The sequence below is a fragment of the Schistocerca gregaria genome, chromosome 10, assembly GCF_023897955.1.
Source record: "Schistocerca gregaria isolate iqSchGreg1 chromosome 10, iqSchGreg1.2, whole genome shotgun sequence".
Classification (NCBI taxonomy): domain Eukaryota; kingdom Metazoa; phylum Arthropoda; class Insecta; order Orthoptera; family Acrididae; genus Schistocerca; species Schistocerca gregaria.
Genome location: NC_064929.1, coordinates 40,315,451 through 40,330,194, shown reverse-complemented (window position 1 = coordinate 40,330,194; position 14,744 = coordinate 40,315,451). Strand labels below are relative to the sequence as shown.

General features: G+C 48.7%; 3 non-coding genes across 3 annotated transcripts; all 3 read right to left on the bottom strand.

The window, feature by feature from the left end:
- Positions 1-4,330: 4,330 nt before the first annotated feature.
- On the bottom strand, positions 4,331-4,403 carry Trnat-agu (transfer RNA threonine (anticodon AGU)). Its single transcript has one exon. It is a non-coding gene; the product is annotated as a tRNA-Thr (tRNA).
- Positions 4,404-8,937: 4,534 nt separating this feature from the next.
- On the bottom strand, positions 8,938-9,011 carry Trnat-agu (transfer RNA threonine (anticodon AGU)). The gene has a single exon. It is a non-coding gene; the product is annotated as a tRNA-Thr (tRNA).
- A 1,505-nt stretch (positions 9,012-10,516) lies between these two features.
- Trnat-agu (transfer RNA threonine (anticodon AGU)) lies at positions 10,517-10,590 on the bottom strand. The gene has a single exon. It is a non-coding gene; the product is annotated as a tRNA-Thr (tRNA).
- Between the last annotated feature and the right edge of the window lie 4,154 nt (positions 10,591-14,744).

Genomic DNA, 14,744 nt, shown 5'->3' with positions numbered 1-14,744 from the left:
AACACTACTCTCTATGTATCCGTTAGGGTGTCTTTCAGGTTTCGTGCATTCTGTATCGAATCGTAGTTGGCCAAAATGAAAGTGGCACGTATAACGTCGAAAATAGAATTCGGACACCGCTCTGAGTAAGACCAACGTGTTGTCCACCCTCTAGACTTCAATGAGGTTAAGCCGCGATACCTAAGACAGATCTGCACTCGATGACACCTCGATAACAGCCGGTCCCCACACTTACATCTTGCTCTCCTTACGTCAGTATACATCATATCAGTCTGTGACGCTGGCTTTGCAACATCTTGCGTGCCTTTAGGTTCGCCGCGACCAACACTTACCATGCACTGACCACAAAAAATGGAGGCGCCGCAGCTTGAACCCTTGACCTTTCACATGCCAAGCGAACGCTCTACCAACTGAGCTACGACCCATGCACGAGCAAACTGCGCTATTCCCCATTGTTTGCGACTCAGATGCGCACGGACACGTTGGTTGGTTGGTTTGTAGCGGTGAAGGGAGCAGAGTACAAAGGCGCGGACCCGTTCATATACACAAAAGTTCCAAGTAGTTTCGATGCTCTGGTATTACAAATGCAAATTCCGTCTGTTTTTAACGTCTTAAATTGAAAGAGCCGTCACAAATTGCTCCGTTTTCACTCCTTGTCGACAATTATGCAGCACCTGAGGTAACAAACACATCTCGAGCCCCATTGTGCACTACATTATTTATGCCAACTCAGTGCCTCGCTCTTTACTACTGTGTACCAATCTTGTCGTCCAACTGCAAAACACTGGGCCACAACAAGTTTCCGCGTCTCCATTGCACTGCGCATACTACGAAACGCTCCCCAAACTTGGCACTCACCCTCGCAGCCGACTTTTCCGACTTTCCACGACGCTCACGCTAGTGACAGCATTATTTATAGTTCGACGTCGCGCCAAAGCGAATGAGCACAATTCGCCTACGGCTTAGGCCGCCCTCCTAGTGTGTCTGCTCGGTGTGTGCAGGCAGCGAGGGTCTGCAAGCTTCCTGTGTTCGCACCTATGTCACCTGTGCTTGCTTGTCAGAGACAGACTATCGCAAAACATAAAACTCACTCCATGAATTGATTGCTACGGCATCTGTTATCAGCAGTCACAACTAACAACACCAGTAGCAGCTGACTGCACGCAAAGATTAGGAATGTGCAGCGGGATTTACGTGAACTCGGCGCAAGCTTGTATCTTCCTAGACACATCTGCTGGCTGTGAAATATTCCACTTGCATATCAAGGTGCCCATGTAGGTGTGTTAAAAATTCTGGAGGCACTGGGTATTGATCCCAGTACCTCTCGCATACTAAGCGAGCGCTCTACCATCTGAGCTACGCCGGCTGCCCCCCCCCCCCCCCCCCACCCGAAGACTAATGGTGCTACATACAGCCATATAGACGACACAGACCCTTGCACTCCCATTATTCAGCAGACAAACACTACTCTCTATGTATCCTTTAGGGTGTCTTTCAGGTTTCGTGCATTCTGTATCGAATCGTGGTTGGCCAAAATGAAAGTGGCACGTATAACGTCGAAAATAGAATTCGGACACCGCTCTGAGTAAGACCAACGTGTTGTCCACCCTCTAGACTTCAATGAGGTTAAGCCGCGATACCTAAGACAGATCTGCACTCGATGACACCTCGATAACAGCCGGTCCCCACACTTACATCTTGCTCTCCTTACGTCAGTATACATCATATCAGTCTGTGACGCTGGCTTTGCAACATCTTGCGTGCCTTTAGGTTCGCCGCGACCAACACTTACCATGCACTGACCACAAAAAATGGAGGCGCCGCAGCTTGAACCCTGGACTTTTCACATGCCAAGCGAACGCTCTACCAACTGAGCTACGCCCCATGCACGAGCAAACTGCGCTATTCCCCATTCTTTGCGACTCAGATGCGCACGGACACGTTGGTTGGTTGGTTTGTAGCGGTGAAGGGAGCAGAGTACAAAGGCGCGGACCCGTTCATATACACAAAAGTTCCAAGTAGTTTCGATGCTCTGGTATTACAAATGCAAATTCCGTCTGTTTTTAACGTCTTAAATTGAAAGAGCCGTCACAAATTTCTCCGTTTTCACTCCTTGTCGACAATTATACAGCACCTGAGGTAACAAACACATCTCGAGCCCCATTGTGCACTACATTATTTATGCCAACTCAGTGCCTCGCTCTTTACTACTGTGTACCAATCTTGTCGTCCAACTGCAAAACACTGGGTCGCAACAAGTTTCCGCGTCTCCATTGCACTGCGCATACTACGAAACGCTCCCCAAACTTGGCACTCACCCTCGCAGCCGACTTTTCCGACTTTCCACGACGCTCACGCTAGTGACAGCATTATTTATAGTTCGACGTCGCGCCAAAGCGAAAGAGCACAATTCGCCTACGGCTTAGGCCGCCCTCCTAGTGTGGCTGCTCGGTGTCTGCAGGCAGCGAGGGTCTGCAAGCTTCCTGTGTTCGCACCTATGTCACCTGTGCTTGCTTGTCAGAGACAGACTATCGCAAAACATACAACTCACTCCATGAATTGATTGCTACGGCATCTGTTATCAGCAGTCACAACTAACAACACCAGTAGCAGCTGACTGCACGCAAAGAATAGGAATGTGCAGTGGGATTTACGTGAACTCGGCGCAAGCTTGTATCTTCCTAGACACATCTGCTGGCTGTGAAGTATTGCACTTCCATATCAAGGTGCGCATGTAGGTGTGTTAAAAATTCTGGAGGCACTGGGTATTGATCCCAGTACCTCTTGCATACTAAGCGAGCGCTCTACCATATGAGCTACGCCCGCACCCCCGAAGACTAATGGTGCTACATCCAGCCATATAGACGACACAGACCCTTGCACTCCCATTATTCAGCAGACATACACTACTCTCTATGTATCCGTTAGGGTGTCTTTCAGGTTTCGTGCATTCTGTATCGAATCGTAGTTGCCAAAATGAAAGTGGCACGTATAACGTCGAAAATAGAATTCGGACACCGCACTGAGTAAGACCAACGTGTGTCCACCCTCTAGACTTCAATGAGGTTAAGCCGCGATACCTAAGACAGATCTGCACTCGATGACACCTCGATAACAGCCGGTCCCCACACTTACATCTAGCTCTCCTTACATCAGTATACATCATATCAGTCTGTGACGCTGGCTTTGCAACATCTTGCGTGCCTTTAGGTTCGCCGCGACCAACACTTACCATGCACTGACCACAAAAAATGGAGGCGCCGCAGTTTGAACCCTGGACCTTTCACATGCCAAGCGAACGCTCTACCAACTGAGCTACGCCCCATGCACGAGCAAACTGCGCTATTCCCCATTCTTTGCGACTCAGATGCGCACGGACACGATGGTTGGTTGGTTTGTAGCGGTGAAGGGAGCAGAGTACAAAGGCGCGGACCCGTTCATATACACAAAAGTTCCAAGTAGTTTCGATGCTCTGGTATTACAAATGCAAATTCCGTCTGTTTTTAACGTCTTAAATTGAAAGAGCCGTCACAAATTGCTCCGTTTTCACTCATTGTAGACAATTATAATGCACCTGAGGTAAAAAACACATCTCGAGCCCCATTGTGCACTACATTATTTATGCCAACTCAGTGCCTCGCTCTTTACTACTGTGTACCAATCTTGTCGTCCAACTGCAAAACACTGGGCCACAACAAGTTTCCGCGTCTAAATTGCACTGCGCATACTACGAAACGCTCCCCAAACTTGGCACTCACCCTCGCAGCCGACTTTAACGACTTTCCACGACGCTCACGCTAGTGACAGCATTATTTATAGTTCGACGTCGCGCCAAAGCGAATGAGTTCATTTCGCCTACGGCTTAGGCCGCCCTCCTAGTGTGTCTGCTCGGTGTCTGCAGGCAGCGAGGGTCTGCAAGCTTCCTGTGTTCGCAACTATGTCACCTGTGTTTGCTTGTCAGAGACAGACTATCGCAAAACATACAACTCACTCCATGAATTGATTGCTACGGCATCTGTTATCAGCAGTCACAACTAGCAACACCAGTAGCAGCTGACTGCACGCAAAGAATAGGAATGTGCAGTGGGATTTACGTGAACTCGGCGCAAGGCAGATCTTTCCGACATAGGCTTGAGAATCTTACGGGAACACTTGTACTGTTTCTAAATTAAGTGTAGGCGTGGGAGGAGGGTGCTTCCTGCGCACTAATAACAGCACGCTTGTCAATTGTGGATGCTAATCATTCGCTTGTATCTTCCTAGACACATCTGCTGGTTTTGATGTACTCCACTTGCATATCAAGGTGCGCATGTAGGTGTGTTAAAAATTCTGGAGGCACTGGGTATTGATCCCAGTACCTCTCGCATACTAAGCGAGCGCTCTACCATCTGAGCTACGCCCCCCCCCCCCCCCCGGAAGACTAATGGTGCTACATACAGCCATATAGACGACACAGACCCTTGCACTCCCATTATTCAGCAGACAAACACTACTCTCTATGTATCCTTTAGGGTGTCTTTCAGGTTTCGTGCATTCTGTATCGAACGTAGTTGGCCAAAATGAAAGTGGCACGTATAACGTCGAAAATAGAATTCGGACACCGCTCTGAGTAAGACCAACGTGTTGTCCACCCTCTAGACTTCAATGAGGTTAAGCCGCGATACCTAAGACAGATCTGCACTCGATGACACCTCGATAACAGCCGGTCCCCACACTTACATCTTGCTCTCCTTACGTCAGTATACATCATATCAGTCTGTGACGCTGGCTTTGCAACATCTTGCGTGCCTTTAGGTTCGCCGCGACCAACACTTACCATGCACTGACCACAAAAAATGGAGGCGCCGCAGTTTGAACCCTGAACCTTTCACATGCCAAGCGAACGCTCTACCAACTGAGCTACGCCCCATGCACGAGCAAACTGCGCTATTCCCCATTCTTTGCGACTCAGATGCGCACGGACACGATGGTTGGTTGGTTTGTAGCGGTGAAGGGAGCAGAGTACAAAGGCGCGGACCCGTTCATATACACAAAAGTTCCAAGTAGTTTCGATGCTCTGGTATTACAAATGCAAATTCCGTCTGTTTTTAACGTCTTAAATTGAAAGAGCCGTCACAAATTGCTCCGTTTTCACTCATTGTAGACAATTATACAGCACCTGAGGTAACAAACACATCTCGAGCCCCATTGTGCACTACATTATTTATGCCAACTCAGTGCCTCGCTCTTTACTACTGTGTACCAATCTTGTCGTCCAACTGCAAAACACTGGGCCACAACAAGTTTCCGCGTCTCCATTGCACTGCGCATACTACGAAACGCTCCCCAAACTTGGCACTCACCCTCGCAGCCGACTTTTCCGACTTTCCACGACGCTCACGCTAGTGACAGCATTATTTATAGTTCGACGTCGCGCCAAAGCGAATGAGTACAATTCGCCTACGGCTTAGGCCGCCCTCCTAGTGTGGCTGCTCGGTGTCTGCAGGCAGCGAGGGTCTGCAAGCTTCCTGTGTTCGCACCTATGTCACCTGTGCTTGCTTGTCAGAGACAGACTATCGCAAAACATACAACTCACTCCATGAATTGATTGCTACGGCATCTGTTATCAGCAGTCACAACTAGCAACACCAGTAGCAGCTGACTGCACGCAAAGAATAGGAATGTGCAGTGGGATTTACGTGAACTCGGCGCAAGGCAGATCTTTCCGACATAGGCTTGAGAATCTTACGGGAACACTTGTACTGTTTCTAAATTAAGTGTAGGCGTGGGAGGAGGGTGCTTCCTGCGCACTAATAACAGCGCGCTTGTCAATTGTGGATGCTAATCATTCGCTTGTATCTTCGTAGACACATCTGCTGGTTGTGAATTATTCCGCTTGCATATCAAGGTACGCATGTAGGTGTGTTAAAAATTCTGGAAGCACTGGGTATTGATCCCAGTACCTCTCGCATACTAAGCGAGCGCTCTACCATCGTAGCTACGCCCGCCCCCCCGAAGACTAATGGTGCTACATACAGCCATATAGACGACACAGACCCTTGCACTCCCATTATTCAGCAGACAAACACTACTCTCTATGTATCCGTTAGGGTGTCTTTCAGGTTTCGTGCATTCTGTATCGAATCGTAGTTGGCCAAAATGAAAGTGGCACGTATAACGTCGAAAATAGAATTCGGACACCGCTCTGAGTAAGACCAACGTGTTGTCCACCCTCTAGACTTCAATGAGGTTAAGCCGCGATACCTAAGACAGATCTGCACTCGATGACACCTCGATAACAGCCGGTCCCCACACTTACATCTTGCTCTCCTTACGTCAGTATACATCATATCAGTCTGTGACGCTGGCTTTGCAACATCTTGCGTGCCTTTAGGTTCGCCGCGACCAACACTTACCATGCACTGACCACAAAAAATGGAGGCGCCGCAGCTTGAACCCTTGACCTTTCACATGCCAAGCGAACGCTCTACCAACTGAGCTACGACCCATGCACGAGCAAACTGCGCTATTCCCCATTGTTTGCGACTCAGATGCGCACGGACACGTTGGTTGGTTGGTTTGTAGCGGTGAAGGGAGCAGAGTACAAAGGCGCGGACCCGTTCATATACACAAAAGTTCCAAGTAGTTTCGATGCTCTGGTATTACAAATGCAAATTCCGTCTGTTTTTAACGTCTTAAATTGAAAGAACCGTCACAAATTGCTCCGTTTTCACTCCTTGTCGACAATTATACAGCACCTGAGGTAACAAACACATCTCGATCCCCATTGTGCACTACATTATTTATGCCAACTCAGTGCCTCGCTCTTTACTACTGTGTACCAATCTTGTCGTCCAACTGCAAAACACTGGGCCACAACAAGTTTCCGCGTCTCCATTGCACTGCGCATACTACGAAACGCTCCCCAAACTTGGCACTCACCCTCGCAGCCGACTTTTCCGACTTTCCACGACGCTCACGCTAGTGACAGCATTATTTATAGTTCGACGTCGCGCCAAAGCGAATGAGCACAATTCGCCTACGGCTTAGGCCGCCCTCCTAGTGTGGCTGCTCGGTGTCTGCAGGCAGCGAGGATCTGCAAGCTTCCTGTGTTCGCACCTATGTCACCTGTGCTTGCTTGTCAGAGACAGACTATCGCAAAACATAAAACTCACTCCATGAATTGATTGCTACGGCATCTGTTATCAGCAGTCACAACTAACAACACCAGTAACAGCTGACTGCACGCAAAGAATAGGAATGTGCAGTGGGATTTACGTGAACTCGGCGCAAGCTTGTATCTTCCTAGACACATCTGCTGGCTGTGAAGTATTCCACTTGCATATCAAGGTGCGCATGTAGGTGTGTTAAAAATTCTGGAGGCACTGGGTATTGATCCCAGTACCTCTCGCATACTAAGCGAGCGCTCTACCATCTGAGCTACGCCCGCCCCCACCCGAAGACTAATGGTGCTACATACAGCCATATAGACGACACAGACCCTTGCACTCCCATTATTCAGCAGACAAACACTACTCTCTATGTATCCTTTAGGGTGTCTTTCAGGTTTCGTGCATTCTGTATCGAATCGTAGTTGGCCAAAATGAAAGTGGCACGTATAACGTCGAAAATAGAATTCGGACACCGCTCTGAGTAAGACCAACGTGTTGTCCACCCTCTAGACTTCAATGAGGTTAAGCCGCGATACCTAAGACAGATCTGCACTCGATGACACCTCGATAACAGCCGGTCCCCACACTTACATCTTGCTCTCCTTACGTCAGTATACATCATATCAGTCTGTGACGCTGGCTTTGCAACATCTTGCGTGCCTTTAGGTTCGCCGCGACCAACACTTACCATGCACTGACCACAAAAAATGGAGGCACTGCAGTTTAAACCCTGGACCTTTCACATGCCAAGCGAACGCTCTACCAACTGAGCTACGCCCCATGCACGAGCAAACTGCGCTATTCCCCATTGTTTGCGACTCAGATGCGCACGGACACGATGGTTGGTTGGTTTGTAGCGGTGAAGGGGGCAGAGTACAAAGGCGCGGACCCGTTCATATACACAAAAGTTCCAAGTAGTTTCGATGCTCTGGTATTACAAATGCAAATTCCGTCTGTTTTTAACGTCTTAAATTGAAAGAGCCGTCACAAATTGCTCCGTTTTCACTCATTGTAGACAATTATACAGCACCTGAGGTAACAAACACATCTCGAGAACCATTGTGCACTACATTATTTATGCCAACTCAGTGCCTCGCTCTTTACTACTGTGTACCAATCTTGTCGACCAACTGCAAAACACTGGGCCACAACAAGTTTCCGCGTCTCCACTGCACAGCGCATACTACGAAACGCTCCCCAAACTTGGCACTCACCCTCGCAGCCGACTTCTCCGACTTTCCACGACGCTCACGCTAGTGACAGCATTATTTATAGTTCGCCGTCGCGCCAAAGCGAATGAGTACATTTCGCCTACGGCTTAGGCCTCCCTCCTAGTGTGGCTGCTCGGTGTCTGCAGGCAGCGAGGGTCTGCAAGCTTCCTGTGTTCGCACCTACGTCACCTGTGCTTGCTTGTCAGAGACAGACTATCGCAAAACATACAACTCACTCCATGAATTGATTGCTACGGCATCTGTTATCAGCAGTCACAACTAGCAACACCAGTAGCAGCTGACTGCACGCAAAGAATAGGAATGTGCAGTGGGATTTACGTGAACTCGGCGCAAGGCAGATCTTTCCGACATAGGCTTGAGAATCTTACGGGAACACTTGTACTGTTTCTAAATTAAGTGTAGGCGTGGGAGGAGGGTGCTTCCTGCGCTCTAATAACAGCACGCTTGTCAATTGTGGATGCTAATCATTCGCTTGTATCTTCCTAGACACATCTGCTGGTTGTGAATTATTCCACTTGCATATCAAGGTGCGCATGTAGGTGTGTTAAAAATTCTGGAGGCACTGGGTATTGATCCCAGTACCTCTCGCATACTAAGCGAGCGCTCTACCATCTGAGCTACGCCCTCCCCCCCGAAGACTAATGGTGCTACATACAGCCATATAGACGACACAGACCCTTGCACTCCCATTATTCAGCAGACAAACACTACTCTCTATGTATCCGTTAGGGTGTCTTTCAGGTTTCGTGCATTCTGTTTCGAATCGTAGTTTCCCAAAATGAAAGTGGCACGTATAACGTCGAAAATAGAATTCGGACACCGCTCTGAGTGAGACCAACGTGTTGTCCACCCTCTAGACTTCAATGAGGTTAAGCCGCGATACCTAAGACAGATCTGCACTCGATGACACCTCGATAACAGCCGGTCCCCACACTTACATCTTGCTCTCCTTACGTCAATATACATCATATCAGTCTGTGACGCTGGCTTTGCAACATCTTGCGTGCCTTTAGGTTCGCCGCGACCAACACTTACCATGCACTGACCACAAGAAATGGAGGCGCCGCAGTTTGAACCCTGGACCTTTCACATGCCAAGCGAACGCTCTACCAACTGACCTACGCCCCATGCACGAGCAAACTGCGCTATTCCCCATTCTTTGCGACTCAGATGCGCACGGACACGATGGTTGGTTGGTTTGTAGCGGTGAAGGGAGCAGAGTACATAGGCGCGGACCCGTTCATATACACAAAAGTTCCAAGTAGTTTCGATGCTCTGGTATTACAAATGCAAATTCCGTCTGTTTTTAACGTCTTAAATTGAAAGAGCCGTCACAAATTGCTCCGTTTTCACTCCTTGTCGACAATTATACAGCACCTGAGGTAACAAACACATCTCGAGCCCCATTGTGCACTACATTATTTATGCCAACTCAGTGCCTCGCTCTTTACTACTGTGTACCAATCTTGTCGTCCAACTGCAAAACACTGGGCCACAACAAGTTTCCGCGTCTCCATTGCACTGCGCATACTACGAAACGCTCCCCAAACTTGGCACTCACCCTCGCAGCCGACTTTTCCGACTCTCCACGACGCTCACGCTAGTGACAGCATTATTTATAGTTCGACGTCGCGCCAAAGCGAATGAGTACATTTCGCCTACGGCTTAGGCCGCCCTCCTAGTGTGGCTGCTCGGTGTCTGCAGGCAGCGAGGGTCTGCAAGCTTCCTGTTTTCGCACCTATGTCACCTGTGCTTGCTTGTCAGAGACAGACTATCGCAAAACATACAACTCACTCCATGAATTGATTGCTACGGCATCTGTTATCAGCAGTCACAACTAGCAACACCAGTAGCAGCTGACTGCACGCAAAGAATAGGAATGTGCAGTGGGATTTACGTGAACTCGGCGCAAGGCAGATCTTTCCGACATAGGCTTGAGAATCTTACGGGAACACTTGTACTGTTTCTAAATTAAGTGTAGGCGTGGGAGGAGGGTGCTTCCTGCACTCTAATAACAGCACGCTTGTCAATTGTGGATGCTAATCATTCGCTTGTATCTTCCTAGACACATCTGCTGGTTGTGAATTATTCCACTTGCATATCAAGGTGCGCATGTAGGTGTGTTAAAAATTCTGGAGGCACTGGGTATTGATCCCAGTACCTCTCGCATACTAAGCGAGCGCTCTACCATCTGAGCTACGCCCTCCCCCCCGAAGACTAATGGTGCTACATACAGCCATATAGACGACACAGACCCTTGCACTCCCATTATTGAGCAGACAAACACTACTCTCTATGTATCCGTTAGGGTGTCTTTCAGGTTTCGTGCATTCTGTATCGAATCGTGGTTGGCCAAAATGAAAGTGGCACGTATAACGTCGAAAATAGAATTCGGACACCGCTCTGAGTGAGACCAACGTGTTGTCCACCCTCTAGACTTCAATGAGGTTAAGCCGCGATACCTAAGACAGATCTGCACTCGATGACACCTCGATAACAGCCGGTCCCCACACTTACATCTTGCTCTCCTTACGTCAATATACATCATATCAGTCTGTGACGCTGGCTTTGCAACATCTTGCGTGCCTTTAGGTTCGCCGCGACCAACACTTACCATGCACTGACCACAAGAAATGGAGGCGCCGCAGTTTGAACCCTGGACCTTTCACATGCCAAGCGAACGCTCTACCAACTGACCTACGCCACATGCACGAGCAAACTGCGCTATTCCCCATTCTTTGCGACTCAGATGCGCACGGACACGATGGTTGGTTGGTTTGTAGCGGTGAAGGGAGCAGAGTAAAAAGGCGCGGACCCGTTCATATACACAAAAGTTCCAAGTAGTTTCGATGCTCTGGTACTACAAATGCAAATTCCGTCTGTTTTTAACGTCTTAAATTGAAAGAGCCGTCACAAATTGCTCCGTTTTCACTCCTTGTCGACAATTATACAGCCCCTGAGGTAACAAACACATCTCGAGCCCCATTGTGCACTACATTATTTATGTCAACTCAGTGCCTCGCTCTTTACTACTGTGTACCAATCTTGTCGTCCAACTGCAAAACACTGGGCCACAACAAGTTTCCGCGTCTCCATTGCACTGCGCATACTACGAAACGCTCCCCAAACTTGGCACTCACCCTCGCTGCCGACTTTTCCGACTTTCCACGACGCTCACGCTAGTGACAGCATTATTTATAGTTCGACGTCGCGCCAAAGCGAATGAGCACAATTCGCCTACGGCTTAGGCCGCCCTCCTAGTGTGGCTGCTCGGTGTCTGCAGGCAGCGAGGGTCTGCAAGCTTCCTGTGTTCGCACCTATGTCACCTGTGCTTGCTTGTCAGAGACAGACTATCGCAAAACATACAACTCACTCCATGAATTGATTGCTACGGCATCTGTTATCAGCAGTCACAACTAACAACACCAGTAGCAGCTGACTGCACGCAAAGAATAGGAATGTGCAGTGGGATTTACGTGAACTCGGCGCAAGGCAGATCTTTCCGACATAGGCTTGAGAATCTTACGGGAACACTTGTACTGTTTCTAAATTAAGTGTAGGCGTGGGAGGAGGGTGCTTCCTGCGCTCTAATAACAGCACGCTTGTCAATTGTGGATGCTAATCATTCGCTTGTATCTTCCTAGACACATCTGCTGGTTGTGAATTATTCCACTTGCATATCAAGGTGCGCATGTAGGTGTGTTAAAAATTCTGGAGGCACTAGGTATTGATCCCAGTACCTCTCGCATACTAAGCGAGCGCTCTACCATCTGAGCTACGCCCTCCCCCCCGAAGCCTAATGGTGCTACATACAGCCATATAGACGACACAGACCCATGCACTCCCATTATTCAGCAGACAAACACTACTCTCTATGTATCCGTTAGGGTGTCTTTCAGGTTTCGTGCATTCTGTATCGAATCGTGGTTGGCCAAAATGAAAGTGGCACGTATAACGTCGAAAATAGAATTCGGACACCGCTCTGAGTGAGACCAACGTGTTGTCCACCCTCTAGACTTCAATGAGGTTAAGCCGCGATACCTAAGACAGATCTGCACTCGATGACACCTCGATAACAGCCGGTCCCCACACTTACATCTTGCTCTCCTTACGTCAATATACATCATATCAGTCTGTGACGATGGCTTTGCAACATCTTGCGTGCCTTTAGGTTCGCCGCGACCAACACTTACCATGCACTGACCACAAGAAATGGAGGCGCCGCAGTTTGAACCCTGGACCTTTCACATGCCAAGCGAACGCTCTACCAACTGACCTACGCCACATGCACGAGCAAACTGCGCTATTCCCCATTCTTTGCGACTCAGATGCGCACGGACACGATGGTTGGTTGGTTTGTAGCGGTGAAGGGAGCAGAGTACATAGGCGCGGACCCGTTCATATACACAAAAGTTCCAAGTAGTTTCGATGCTCTGGTATTACAAATGCAAATTCCGTCTGTTTTTAACGTCTTAAATTGAAAGAGCCGTCACAAATTGCTCCGTTTTCACTCATTGTAGACAATTATAATGCACCTGAGGTAAAAAACACATCTCGAGCCCCATTGTGCACTACATTATTTATGCCAACTCAGTGCCTCGCTCTTTACTACTGTGTACCAATCTTGTCGTCCAACTGCAAAACACTGGGCCACAACAAGTTTCCGCGTCTAAATTGCACTGCGCATACTACGAAACGCTCCCCAAACTTGGCACTCACCCTCGCAGCCGACTTTAACGACTTTCCACGACGCTCACGCTAGTGACAGCATTATTTATAGTTCGACGTCGCGCCAAAGCGAATGAGTTCATTTCGCCTACGGCTTAGGCCGCCCTCCTAGTGTGTCTGCTCGGTGTCTGCAGGCAGCGAGGGTCTGCAAGCTTCCTGTGTTCGCACCTATGTCACCTGTGTTTGCTTGTCAGAGACAGACTATCGCAAAACATACAACTCACTCCATGAATTGATTGCTACGGCATCTGTTATCAGCAGTCACAACTAGCAACACCAGTAGCAGCTGACTGCACGCAAAGAATAGGAATGTGCAGTGGGATTTACGTGAACTCGGCGCAAGGCAGATCTTTCCGACATAGGCTTGAGAATCTTACGGGAACACTTGTACTGTTTCTAAATTAAGTGTAGGCGTGGGAGGAGGGTGCTTCCTGCGCACTAATAACAGCACGCTTGTCAATTGTGGATGCTAATCATTCGCTTGTATCTTCCTAGACACATCTGCTGGTTGTGAATTATTCCACTTGCATGTCAAGGTGCGCATGTAGGTGTGTTAAAAGTTCTGGAGGCACTGGGTATTGATCCCAGTACCTCTCGCATACTAAGCGAGCGCTCTACCATCTGAGCTACGCCCGCCCCCCCGAAGACTAATGGTGCTACATACAGCCATATAGACGACACAGACCCTTGCACTCCCATTATTCAGCAGACAAACACTACTCTCTATGTATCCGTTAGGGTGTCTTTCAGGTTTCGTGCATTCTGTATCGAATCGTAGTTGCCAAAATGAAAGTGGCACGTATAACGTCGAAAATAGAATTCGGACACCGCTCTGAGTAAGACCAACGTGTTGTCCACCCTCTAGACTTCAATGAGGTTAAGCCGCGATACCTAAGACAGATCTGCACTCGATGACACCTCGATAACAGCCGGTCCCCACACTTACATCTTGCTCTCCTTACATCAGTATACATCATATCAGTCTGTGACGCTGGCTTTGCAACATCTTGCGTGCCTTTAGGTTCGCCGCGACCAACACTTACCATGCACTGACCACAAAATATGGAGGCGCCGCAGCTTGAACCCTGGACCTTTCACATGCCAAGCGAATGCTCTACCAACAGAGCTACGCCCCATGCACGAGCAAACTGCGCTATTCCCCATTCTTTGCGACTCAGATGCGCACGGACACGTTGGTTGGTTGGTTTGTAGCGGTGAAGGGAGCAGAGTAAAAAGGCGCGGACCCGTTCATATACACAAAAGTTCCAAGTAGTTTCGATGCTCTGGTATTACAAATGCAAATTCCGTCTGTTTTTAACGTCTTAAATTGAAAGAGCCGTCACAAATTGCTCCGTTTTCACTCCTTGTCGACAATTATACAGCCCCTGAGGTAACAAACACATCTCGAGCCCCATTGTGCACTACATTATTTATGCCAACTCAGTGCCTCGCTCTTTACTACTGTGTACCAATCTTGTCGTCCAACTGCAAAACACTGGGCCACAACAAGTTTCCGCGTCTCCATTGCACTGCGCATACTACGAAACGCTCCCCAAACTTGGCACTCACCCTCGCTGCCGACTTTTCCGACTTTCCACGACGCTCACGCTAGTGACAGCATTATTTATAGTTC